General features: G+C 40.4%; 1 long non-coding RNA gene across 1 annotated transcript in view; it reads left to right on the forward strand.

The window, feature by feature from the left end:
• LOC143369813 (uncharacterized) overlaps nt 1-10,376 on the forward strand; it is a 59,707-nt gene extending 49,331 nt beyond the window's left edge. The window contains exons 2-3 of the long non-coding RNA XR_013085496.1: nt 9,476-9,731; nt 9,800-10,376. This is a non-coding gene — a long non-coding RNA (uncharacterized LOC143369813). The remainder of the gene's footprint in view (nt 1-9,475; nt 9,732-9,799) is intronic.
• The last annotated feature ends 3,779 nt before the right edge of the window (nt 10,377-14,155 follow it).

Here is a 14,155-nt window from a genome sequence, read left to right on the forward strand (position 1 = left end):
CTAATAAATTAAATAACACTCACCCCTATGGGCATTCCTTTCCTTCCTTTCCTTCCTTTACGGAAACCTGTGTCACTAAGTAGGTCACTGTGCCGATCCTGGTCATCGGTGGACGAAAAGATTTATGGTAGGGTTGCGCCCACTGCTCAGCTGATCGCAGGTATAACACCACCCGAAGGTAAGGATCGCAACGTCAAGTGCATCCGGGTTAATGTACCGAAAATTCACTTCACTGCACGGCCACTAACACTGATCACTTAATTTACTTTTCATGGAACGTGTTGTTCCTACGTTATAAAATTGGTGGCCCCGAAAGGGGCCGATTACTGTTATTTGAGCAGTTGCTCGATGTGACCACCCTCAGCGTCTATGCACGCCTCAGCGCGTACAATCACTTGCCTTTGGACGGCCAGCAATGTTTGCGGCGTAATATTTGCTACTGCAGCGTGAATTCGAACAACTATGTCTTCCAGTGTATCCACTGGCTGACGGTACACCTCATCCTGAAATGATTGTTGTACAACAAATACAAAACGTAAGTAAAAAAAGAATACTTATAAGAAAAAGTAACAGCAATAATGAAATTACCTTCAGGTAGCCCCAGAAGAAAAAATCCAGCGGGGTCATATCCGGTGACCGTGGGGGCCACGCAACAGGACCGCCGCGGCCGATCCACCTGTCCTGGAAGGTTTGATTTAGGTAGTCGCGAGCAATTGTGGCGTAGTGAGGTCCAGCCCCGTCTTGCTGATAGAACATGTTCCGTCGGATCTCATTTGGAATATGGTTCATGAGATCCGGCAGAACATGCTCTAAAAACACTTTATACGCTGGGCCGTCCATCCTGTCTGGCAGCATGTACGGCGCAACGATGTACTCGCCACAAATGCCGGCCCATACATTAATCGACCAACGGACTTGTGCTGCGCGTGTCCGAAGCGCTAGTGGATTCTCGTCGCTCCACAAATGCCGATTGTGGGAATTGAAGCACCCTTCCCTATTGAAGAGTGCTTCGTCCGTCCACAATATGTATTTGCAGAACGACGGATTCCGCTGCACCCTCAGAGTTCGGTGTACCGTTATTCTGCTGGCACTAGAAGAAAATGCAGAAACATCCATTATTAGATAACATTTGTTTTCCTCAATTAATAATTGCTGCAGTTATCTTGTACTGTGACTTACTCTAGGCGGCGGCTCAAGTCGCGCACGCTGAGGGTTGGATCATCGTTTATGGCGTCCAACACGTTCTCTTCTACCGCAAGGTTCCGCGCGGCTCTGGGTCTACCCACGTTACTGTCTCGCGGCATCATCGACCCCGTCGAGTATAATCTTGACGCTAAACGTCGAATTGTACCCTCGCTGGGGGTTTGGATGTGCGGGTATTCCCGTGCAAATGCACGCACGGTAGCACTTGCGTCCCCGTTGTTCCGGGCGTACACCCAGAACATCGCGTAATATTCTTGAGCGGAGAACATTTCTAGGACGAGATTGCTAGCTGACTGATAGGATTTTTTCAAGCAACTTCCTCTACCCCCAAGTAGTTTCTCTCGTTCCATTATGAGTTAACTCCCACCAGGACAAGAGGCTTTAAGTAAAAAGAAGCCAGCACATTTTCGAAACACACGTACTTTGCAGAAGTGCAACGAACGAACCATCCTACACTTTCACAAAAGCCCGTGCTCCGTCCTTTTACTGCCAATATACCCGTTGCTTCGAGATAGACAGCAGACACCACGTGTTTCGGTTCGAAAGAGTCCGAAGAGAGGAGAAGCAGAATGTCTTCGAGTGGCTATAAAGAATCGTAATTGGGCTTAATTCTGCGAACCTCGTCCAATAACTGCCACTTCAGTGCGTTATCTGGCATTCGTATTCCCTTGCTGGTAAGCCACTCTCTTATCTGCATTTTCTTCCAGCTCGTTACGGGACAGCGCTCCTGTTTCGCAGAGTGGTACGGCGCGTTATCCATCACAATAACGGCGTTTGGTTTTAAATATGGTACAATGCGCTTAAACCACTCGAAAAAGTGTGCCGCATTCATCTCGTCGTGGTAATCAGCGCTCTTGGTCTTCGATTCAAAACACAGCAAGCCATTTTCGACAAAACCATCCTCCGATCCAACATGGAGTACGATGAGGCGTTTTCCCTTCGCAGTTGGAGTAGATGGGCCAATCGTCAGGCCCCTTTCTCTGGCGTTCGATGTCGAAGCTATGGTGTTGTCCACCCACACTCGCTGCTGTGTGTCGCCTGCATTTACCCATGTCTCGTCCAAATAGTAAATGGGCCTTCCCGCTGCTCTGAATTCTCGAATTTTTGTAATGAACGTTCGGCGCCAACGAATTATATCTTCCCGCTCGATAAGGGCACTATTGCGTTGTCTTTGTACGTACTTGAAGTTCATTTTCTTCAAGAGGCGTTGTAACGTACTTTGTGATAAAATTGGTAAATTTTCGTCTCTTTGGATCGCCGCCAAAACTCTCGGAACTGTCGGTAGTTCTCTTCGTTCCCAAAAGGCGTGCACATGCTTCCTTATTGCTCCAATTTCGTCTTCCGACATCTTCTGCATTATATCGGGCCTTACCCGTTTCTTCGAAGGTGAAGTCACGGTCCCCGTCGTTTTAAATTCTTTTAAAGTTTCGACGACGGTACGATATCCCACACCGCAAGTATTTCCCACTAATTTTATTATTTCTTTGTATTTCATCTCCGGAAATTGAGCTTTCTTGTCATTGTAAATATTGATAATAATCTTTCTTTGTCCAGAGTGAACTATCTGTAAGAAAAACGTTTCCCATTAAATTAAAGTATACATTTTTCAGGCCTTTCAGGTTAATATTTATCCTTATAATATTTCAGTTGCTTATAATACTTCAGTTGCTTATAATACTTCAGTTACATATAATATTTCAGTTACTTACCTTTCCTTTTTTATTTTGTTGGATGGGAAACCGCGAATTTGATTGCATTTCCCGTAATTTTACATCTGTGACACATTTTCGTCAACTATTCTTCAACAGACATTTGCAATAAAAAAGAGACAATCAAATCCGACAAAAAGTCGAAACACGCGGTATATACGAAAGTGGCGCCACGCCAATGCTTTCGGCGCAGAACGGACGCGCAGCCGAAAGACCATTGGTGGTGGCATAGCCAATGGGCGCCAACATGCGCAGAACCGGTCTAAACTCGTCGGTCGGCAGGTTCCTTTTAAAAATGACTTGGAGTATAGATGGATAGGCAGAGCATCTTGTGTCGCACAAGTTTCTGGAAATTTGTCAAATAAGGTAAATCGACAAAATTTGTCAAATTAGCATAGCATTAAGAATTAAGATTAAGAATATTATGGCGTACCGCTTGCAATGTAGAGTAAGTCACATTAGTCAAGAAAGTACGTTGAAAATACATCTCCCTTGATACTTTTCAATCTTTTGTGGAAGATCCTCCAACAAGACTTTCTACCATATGTTCTCACTTCCTTCGGACACATTATGTAGTCGCTACACTCACTAGAGCGAAAGGCCACTCTATAAGTAAGTTTTACGTTAAGTTGTATATAACTAAAATATGGCTTTTATATTTTTTATTTATAGATAATTAAAGCAGATGATGCAGTGTGATCTACGTCAGAGAAAAAAAATTATTGGAACATAGCATTATTATTATTGTTACGTTTCGAACCCGGCATAATAAGGGTTTAATAGAATAATACAACAGTAACACAACACGAACGGTATCAACAAGAAATATCTTATACAAAGTTAATGTGGCAATCTCGATGTCTGTTCGCTATCACGTCTGACTCTCGAATCCCAGCTTGAGAGGCGATCAATCGGACCGCCTTCTTCTCGCTCGTCTTCTTGTTTCTGTCGCGAGCACCCGTAAGCCCTGGATTCCATCCATAGGGTGTTCGCAACACTGCTCCCCCCTCTGCAGAAGCGGTCGTCCCGACCGCTGCAGCCTCGTTGACTCCTGCAGCCGTACCCTGGTCCAGAAGAGTGGGAAGCACCACTCTTCAACGTCCTGTCGACACGTGGGCCAGAAGAACTGTTGGCGAACCCTCGCTAAGGTCTTGTTTACTCCGAAGTGTTCAGCTGCTGGAGTATCATAAAACTCCTGCAGTACCTCTGCAACCCTTTCGTGTGGCACCACCAAAAGCCACGAGGTCGTTGCACCATCGTGGGACTCCCATTTCCTGCAAAGTAAACCTTCCCGAACTTCCAGCGAGTCCCAGATTGACCAGTAATACTTCAGCTGCGGGGAGAAACGAGCGACATCTTGCCAGACGGGGTTCTCTCTCCCCTTCCCCCTTCTTTTTAAGGATGAACCCTATTTCTTAATCCTTTTCTTGGCTTCGTTTCCACTCAGTACTCTCGTCATCGTAGAATATCCCGTGAATCTTCGTCGTAAAATCTCTTTCCGCTTCTGCTTCCTTCTTCTCTAGTCGATTGCAGTTCTTACAGTCTTCTTCGGAGCAAGGTCTTCTGGATAGTCCATCGGCGTTCCTATGTGCTTTCCCTTCCCGGTGACGAATCTCGAATTCGTACTCCTGTAGTCGTTCAATCCAACGTGCGACTTGTCCTTCGGGGGTCTTGAAGGTCAGTAGCCAACGTAGCGTTGCATGGTCCGTCCTTACGATAAACCTTCGTCCGTAAAGGTAGTGATGGAAGTGTTCGCTGGATTTCACCACTGCCAGTAGCTCTCTCCGGGTGACGCAGTAGTTTCTCTCAGCTTTCCCCAAAGTCTTGGAGAAATAGGCGACGACCTTTTCCCGTCCTTCGTGTTCCTGTGAGAGGGCGCCGCCTATGGCGAAGCCGGAGGCGTCCGTGTCCAAAATGAAGTCCTGTTCTGCCACTGGGTATGCTAGTACCGGGGCTCCGGTGAGTCTCTTCTTCAGATCCTGGAAAACATATTGGCATTCTTCGGTCCATCGGTAATCCTGCTTGGTCTCGGTGAGGCGATACAGAGGTTTGGCGATCCTGGAGAAATCCTTAACAAATTTTCGGTAATACGTGCACAAGTCGCAGTTCCCGCTGCATGGAAGAGCACAGTGGTACATAATCGCACTTTTTGTTCAAATCACCGTACAGGTCGTAATTTTTGAGTAATCGTGACGATTTTTTTTTAAATTCTTCGCAATTAAATTCTCTATCGATCCCTCCGGCCGGAATTTTGAATTTCGTTGCTGTTTCTTTTTATATTTAACGAAATATACAGCACTTTTAGAAAATCGATGTCTGTGGAACTTTTTGGACGCCGATTCCGAATTCAAACTCAAATTTTCTAAATTGTAGAGCTTTTTAACAATGACAACTTCAATATATCGAAGCGAAATTTCAGGAAATGATCTTTTTTGGAAAAACTTAGTGTGTATAGATTTTCGGGGTGCTATCTTATTTCAGAATTAGGTTTTGTGCTTATGGATGCAAATCTTTAATTTTATGTTTATGTACGTGTCTTAAACTCGAAATGTACGGATCGGAAGATATTAAAAGAAAATGTATTATGTCCTCGTTGGTATGGATAGGTGTCGATTTACGTGTATTATTTTCTCTACACCTCTTAATGTCTTTGTTCCTCGCCTCTTGTGCCTCTTCCGATAACTACCCAATAGGGATTAAAAATGTCTCTATTACATCCGACCCATGAATTAAAATCATATGGCACGAAGAAGGCATTGGGTACCACATATATTTATTCACATAAATTTTCGCCGTATCCATGCAATACTTTTTAAATTCATTTACATCGATCGGTTTTCCTGATGCCATTGTTTGCATAATTATGTACAGTCGTTTTATGAAATGTTGATCAATGCCAGTGATTTCAGCAACCTTATTATAATTTTGAAGAAACTTCCTTGCCGTATTGCCGTCATTTGTATTACCTGCACCTTGTTTTACTGCATCCACAAGTAAACCCAATTTATCGCGAATGCCTGTTTGAGTCTGGTGTTTAGTATTCATCAGATATTATACTAGAGTCGTTCGTATTGCTATTGTCATTTGACTGATTTTCACAATTGTCAACGTCATTTGTTTCAATCTCACTGGTAGTCCCGGCTTTCTTCAAACAAGCATTTAGAATATCAGTTGCTGGAATTTTTCCCAGGATTTGCTTGATCCTTCTTTTTTTCGTAGACTTACTAACTTCTTCATACGATTTCAATTTCGGTTTGGGAAGTTTAGAAGACGTAGAGATAGTGAAAATATCTTCTAACCATTTCGTATTACGTTCGAGAAAGCTCGCCTTTTGAAAAAATGAGTGTTTCCATTTCTTGTTGAAAGTTGGGAGAAAAAGCCGATTTAATTTTTCTTCAACCAACCTTAAGGGGGTAGACACGGGTAATGCAGTGCGCTATATACCGACATAATCTGGCCCGAAACATGGGTTTAGTAGAATACGCTTTTCGTCCTTATATGAGCAAATTTTGGGCCGAGCGAGGTCTTATTCGAAAGAGGAAGGTTCAGTACAGCGCGCTCTGGTCATGGCTCGACGAGATTGTGTTGATATCTAATAATCTGAGTGTTCAAAGTAGTGCAAAAGTCGATAAAATACACCCGCATGAATCCAAGTATTTTTAGGTCACTAAAAGAGTTTTGTGACTCAAACGATGACCAGAGCGCGCTGCACCAAACCTTCCTCTTTCGAAGGAGACCTCACCCAGCTCAAAATCTGCTCATATAAGGACGAAAAGCGTATTCTCGTGTCTGCACTCCCAAATACGAATTCCGCCATATTGGCGATAATACAGAACAAGTCACGTGACAAATTTAGTTCAGCTAGTGGATACGAGATGGCGCCTACTTGGGAGGACTGCTAACGTCGAATCATAGCAAAACTGAAGCGATAGCTGGATATACGAGCCACAATAAAAGCATGATGGAGTCAATGTATGCATTTTCGGACGATTGTAGATTAGGTTATATTCATTTTAGGCATACATTGACGTAGGAACAGCTGGGAATTGTACACATTTATTAAATTAACGCTTTTACCGTTACATATACATCACTTGAAATCGCTGTCGTATTTATGTCATAGTAATTCAGGCAGTTAGAACAACAAAGGACTAACCTACTTCAAACAAAAATTTTTCCTATTGTACATCGATGGAATGCACACATATTGTATGTCCCCTTTTAGCGTTTTTCACAGGATCAATCATTCAATGATACTTTATAATTAAATAAATACTTTTTGCATTATTGTATTATTTATGTGTGCACTAGGCCATCGATATGATTAGTAAAGCCTATTGGAATACGTTATGGCTACTAACTCACTTTCGAAAAAAATGTGGGTGAGTCCGTTGTTGCTCTCACTGCCTCAATTATATGACAAAATACCAGAGATGGACATTACTTTAGTGCGCAGACAATTTTCCCGGCGGAAAACAATTATTTATTGCGTTTAGTTAACTGAAAAATGGTGCCAATACATGCACTTGATTGTTCTTTTTCCCAAAAAAGCCAATGGAAATATCATTTTCTAAATGTGACGTATACGTTACACTGGGCATGTACGGAGTATAATGTGGCTCAATAAATACAAAATTTGATGCATGTGTACTATAATGTATAAGGGATGTTATAAGTATAAATGAATAAAACACGAGTATATCTTTTCTAAACATTTCTAAACGATATACTCGTGTTTTATTCATTTATACTTATAACATCTCTTACAAATGAAAAAAGGAATACATATTTTTGTTATAGAATTTTTATTTGAAGCACTATGATTGAATTAATTTAATCGTGGTTAATTCAATTATCGGCCATGAATAATTTTCTCGTATTTATTCGTACTTTCTCGATTAAATATATGATTCGCAACTAAAGTACGAATAAATACGAGAAAATTAATCATGGCCGACAGATGTAAGGCTTTCGAATAAAAAAATGACGACTAAATATATAATTGTCTTGATTTATTAATTATAAAAATTATAATTTATAACATTTCCTCCTTCTCGTCCTCCTCTACCTCTTCTTCCTCCCCTACCTCCTCTTCCTCCACTCCCTCCTCTTCCTCCACTTCCTCCTCTTCCTCGACTTCCTCCTCTTCCTCCTCTCCCTCCTCTTCCACCTCCATAAATTTCCTTCCTCAAATTTTTTTTTAGCTGGCTGTACTGTAATATGAACAATAAACATAAATCTTATGTTAATTACTGCAATAATGACTAGACGCTTTCACACTTTCATGAAAATGTAAGAAATGGTTATCTACATACCTTCTGCCTGTATTCGACCGCTCTCTCCATCCATAGAGTCGTCGAAGATGGCGTCGGCGGACTCCGTCTCGAGGACGGAGTGCTTTCCTTGCGCGGACTCCGTCCTCGCGAGGACGGAGTCCGTTCCATTCGCGGACTCCGTCGCGAGGACGGTGTCTGTTTCTTTCGCGGGCTCCGTCGCGAGGACGGAGTCCCCTCCTTGCGCGGACTCCGTTCTGGGGACCGCAGCTCCCAGGTGGGTGGACTCCGTCCTCGAGACGGAGTCCCTTCCTCTTCTACATTTTGAACAGTTCCTTTGTCAGACATCTAAAAACGAGTCGAAGAAACATTGAAATTATTGAACGTAAGAAAATGCAATAGGAGAATCAGAGTTGGGCAAAAAGTAAACTAATTACAAATTACGATTAAAATGTAATTGTGTAATCAATTACACAATTACATTTTAATCGTAATTTGTAATTTATAATTAGATTACATTTTGCCCATTTCTGAGAAGAGTACACGATTATCAAGTTGGTACATTTGTGTACAATATAGGCTTCCTTTAGCCAAGATTTAGTGCAGGTGGAGAATCTTCAGATTTCTAAATACTGGAATTTCCAAGTTCGAAAGCTTTGAAATTCAAACATTTCCAATACTTGTAATTGTGAGGATATCAAGTTTCAAAATATCTGTATTTTCAAATGTCCAACATTTGTGGTTTTAAAATTTCCAATTTTTTTCACTTCTAATATTTAGAAACTGTTTTCATCATTTGTCTCCATTTTCAACTAAAGGAAGCTTATATTGCACCCGAATGTATATACCTTTTCTAGACATTTCGCGGGTAAATTATAACATAACTTTCTTAGTCTACGTCAGAGATGGGCATTATCTAGATACAAAATTATTTAAATAACGTGTCGAATAAAAGATACTTTATCTTTATGCGTTATTCGAATCTTCGAATAACACGGTTTACGTTTATTCGTTATTCGCAGCTTTGAATAACACGATTTATCTTCATTCGAAACATCACGGATAAATAAATTTATTCGAAGTGAATTTATTCGACGGGTGAAAGATAATTTTTTTATTCGAAGTGAATGTAGTCGAAAGAAATAAATAATAAATACCTATAGCTATTCTTTCATATCAAGTGGAAATGACATGTATAAAAGCGTAAGTATGACATACTTTTGTTATGCAAATAATTGGATTAATTGGAAATCATCATGAATGTTTCTCTCATATATGAATTTGTTTTAGATATTTGCACCAACCAATATCAACATTGAAAATCATGCTGTATGAAGCGAGGAAACGAAGGCTGTCTTCTCCGCAAGCATAAAGATAAGTAAATAACATACATACATTTACATTTTTACTGCATTCAGATTACAACTCGTTCTAACTTTTTATCACAGGTTCTAAGACAACTAACTGGAATCGAAAGGGGTCAGTGCCATCCCAAGAAAATATTTATGAGAAATAGGACACAATAATAATGGTTTCTTCAGTAAGTGTGAGTATCAGTTTTTACATTGGTATAAACACAAAAATTATTTTTATTAAATTTATTTCTTTTTGCAGATCAAAGCAGGGTGTACATATGTACACTGGGCTGAGGAATATCGTTGCAACTACCACAAATGCAGGGTGGAAGAGGTACCCCTTCCATGACGCCGATCGGGTTAGAGAAAATGTGCAGCTACAGATTTTCTGTCAACTGGTGGAGCAGAGTTTCTGTCCTTGAAGTGACAGAAAATATAACCTATATGCTTTACCCGATTTCCTAAAGATACTGTTGTGGCGTAATGATAATGTTTCGAAAGGATGATGAAAAGTTCACAAAAGTAGCGTAATAGAACGAAATAGCCGCTAAACATTTATTGTCATATAGCATATACATAGGTTATATTTTCTGTCACTTCGAGGAGGGACCACATAATAATCACGCGTTGGATTCAACGTCAAACACAATTTTATATATGTTTGTTCTGTTTCAGTGTTTTGCTAATTAAAAATGTCTATCCTAACAAACTTCATTTTCTGGGGACATGCCCTCGTGTATTTTTCCTTTTCACTTATAATTCCTTACTGCGAACGTAGAATATTCTAGCATAAGCACATTTCAAGTAAATGTACAATGAATTTTCTACGTTTGCAGTACCAGACTTTCTGTTTAAATTTTTACAAGGTCAACGCAACAGCTGACAATTCCTTTCCACATTCAAAATAAAATATGGAAATAGCAAATAGCTCCCTCTCGCGTGCACAGGCAGCCGCGTGTCTATGCGTATTACCATTTCTGTGCACAAAAAACCTGCTGTAATACCGACCTGCCGAATCGGCCAGGTCACGTGACGTGTCTACCCCCTTAAGGGTAGAGGTACAAGGCGGGGGTGTAAAGTCACCAATGCACATTTTTTAGACGTTTCCTTAATTTTATATATATCCTGCCCACGTTTATTGCAGGAGGTACGCAGGTATGTAATGCACAGATGTTGAACAGATGAAATTTTTGGAAAAGGGCACTTGCGCCGATGGAACGGTACGCAAGGGTACCGCGACCGTTTTACGAGTTTATGATACGGCAATTATTATCGAGGAACAGCGAGAAGCACCGAGTCGTCAAGAATACCGTTAGAATTAGAAGTTTTTACAACTCATAAATTAATGAAATTGCTGTAACACGTTGTCGGACACATGGTTCACAGCTCCTTTAAAATTCGTAAAAGTCACGTCCATATCATAAATCCTAATCCACGTTAAGGCCCTTAAGAAGATGTTTATTCAACAGATGTAAAAAGGATTCAATACGGTAGCTAATTTCTACTAGAAACCATCATATCAATTTATATGATTTAATGATTTTGTAATTTATATGATTTTTCACGAAGAAACGAAGAGTGCACAGCGCACTCGGGTGATTATGTATTAATAACAGTCAAAGTTGCAAATAGTTGCAGCCAATTTTTTTATGGCTGTTAGTAGATGGTGTCTGCTTTCAATTAATACTATCTAGAGCCCGGAGGAAGGCGGAGCTTTGTTTATAAACCTAAAAGTGTTAATGAAAACTTGAAATACTGGGTAGCTTCATTTGAAGTCGTATAGTGGGATTACAGTGAAGAATTTTCGAAAAATATTTATGTCACAAATAAGTTGAAACTATACGCATTCGAAATACAGTATTTCCTCGTTAGCGACTCGATTTTGTGTACACGATATCGACTCTTCGCTATCCCCACCACTTTTGTCTCACTCTTGCCCGGCGAAAGCTGAAGCGAGATGGAACGAGAGCGAGCGAGGACGGTACGAGACCGACGACGCGTTGATGTTTTGTCTCGCTCCGTCTTTCGGACGCCTGACATTCTGTCCTTTGCGCTTGCGACCATCGCGCACGCTCGCCGCGCACGCTCGCCGCGCACGCAGTGTTCCATCTCGCTCCCCCCTCCGGCCAGAAAGAAGCGAGAAACGAACACTCGGAATTAGGGTTCTGTTCACGATACCGACTCAACGCCGGTCCCGACCAGCGAGTCGCTAACGAGACAATACTGTACATGCGGTAAAAAAATAAAAATATCTAGAGGGATTCAGAAAAAATTCGACTATCTCGTACGAATATTGACACGTTTCCCGTTAGAATACGAAAGGTTAATTTCAGATCAATTTTTCTTTGCAATTAACATGAATATGACATACCTGTCATATACGTTAGATACGTTGGTCTATTGGTTTTCAGGATATAGTGATGGATACATAAAAATACAACTTTCATTTTAAGACTTTTTTCCTCTCCAGCCCCACTGTGCGACGCGTCACTCGTCGCAGAAGTAGTCGCGAGTCGCCAGCGCGAGTATTTACACTATTCACGGGTGGCACTGCCTGTTGAAATGGATACTTATCTGCCAAAGGTCTACGCCAGAAATGGCAGGCCAAAAGGCTGGACAATTCTTTTCCGTCAGAAATGCTACTTAGGTAGGTACATCTGCGGTATCGAGAAGCGCATCGTTACTTTTATTTCGCACTTGCTTCTACGCTCGGATGGCCGGTTCTTTTGGGAGGAATGCAAGTTGGATTGGTTAGGTTAGGAGGAGTGAAAGTTGCTAGACTAAATTTCAACCATAGGGAGCAGATTGTATCAGAATAGATTGTACTCTATAACACTAATAATAACGCTGTGGAAAGTTTGAACACGATAATTGCCAGGTACATTGGCGGAAAAAGATTAAATTTCGCCGAAAGAGGATCATATACAGGAAGATGTGCTGCTGCTGTCATGGAGTACAACAGTAATCAAGTGCACTCGCGATTGAATGCGGCAATGAGGAAGAAAACACCCGAGGTTGTTCGCCAAATGGAAGAAAAGAAGAAGAAAGAAAAGGAAAAGAGAGCTGCAAAACAGAAGGAAACGAAGGCCGCGCGATATGTACGCAAGCAATTGCCCTCGCAGAAAGATTCTGATTATGGACAAAATGCACAGAAGCCAGACATGCCATCAGAAATGTATGAACTGGAGCGGGAAAAGCATATGCAAATGCTCAGTGAGTGGCAAGACAAAAGACATGCTATTGAAGAAGAAACTATCGGACAAGCAAAAAACCGCAGATGGTTGCAGTACAGGTCCAAATTGTTGACAGCATCCAATTTTGGACAAGTGTGTCGTCGCCGACCTGACACGCTTTGCGCAAATGCAGTAAAATCATTTCTTTATCCGAAGATAATTAGTGCACCCGCGCACAGTGGGACGGATCGACGTTTAGGTAGGCATTCAGTTCAATTCTTACATATTTCATCATTTAATGATTATAACCTAAGATTACAGGTAATATATTGTATAATAAATACAATAATCATTTTTTTTTCTTGTTGCTCTTTTTAATAATGGGACTCCAAGAGTCCTTTCATGTTGATTTCCATATATATATATATACATCTACATACATGGATCGGGGCTTATTAATAAATTATTTAGACCATTTTGATTTGTCATTTTTCGGCTGCTCTTTTTGCTTATAATTCGCAGTAGTTTTTAAAATCATTATTTCGGGCGTTCTGGGCTTCCTCAGTTAAATATTCTAAAAAAAATTTCAATTTCCATTTTTAGAAAATGATCAGCTTTTACACATTGAAATAGTTTTAGTTTGTCTTTTTCTTGTAATGAAAAATATAAACAGTTATATTCTATTGTCAAATTAAGATTTTTTGTTACCATTTTCGTATTTTTCTAAATTAAAAGAATTGTTCGTATTTGTCCGCAAATTCAAGCATACCTCATAATTCTGAATAGATTCAATTTCACAAAATTCAATTATTCATATCCGACCGCATCCGACCCTTTGAAAAATTGATATTTCTTTGCACAAACGCAGGTGCAAGTCAGAAGAAATATACTATTTTGCTCCAATTTTTTATTTGCAATAATACTTGTGCAAATTGAATGTTTGTAACTTTAAATTACACTAATTAAGTAATGTTCAAATATAATAATAATGAGTAATATATGTTGGAAGTGAAGCACGCAGAGGTGTGCAACGTGCAAAAGTAGGAATGAAACGCTAGATAAATAAGAATGAATCATGTATTATAAATTGGAAAAATATTGGTCGACAGAATCGGGTAGAAGATGGTGTATTGTTTTGCCATAATACATCTCCATTTTCATCATTTACCAATTTCAGTGGTACAAGACTCGCTATAAATACACTAGAGTCGTCAAAATCTTGTCCAGAAATAATTTTTTGTTTGTATTGGGACTGCCCAGATGCCCCATCACAGCCCCATTTAGTAATTAATACTAATTGCTTATTAATCAGTTCCAAAGTTGGGGTTTGTTCTTGTAAAACCTTCAAAATTCGTGAAGATGTATGATCAAGTAATGCCTGTATACTTATTTTTGCCATTTGTTCGTCAACTGATATAAAATTTTTAGGAGGGTAACAATCT

The sequence above is a fragment of the Andrena cerasifolii genome, chromosome 6, assembly GCF_050908995.1.
Source record: "Andrena cerasifolii isolate SP2316 chromosome 6, iyAndCera1_principal, whole genome shotgun sequence".
Lineage (NCBI taxonomy): Eukaryota > Metazoa > Arthropoda > Insecta > Hymenoptera > Andrenidae > Andrena > Andrena cerasifolii.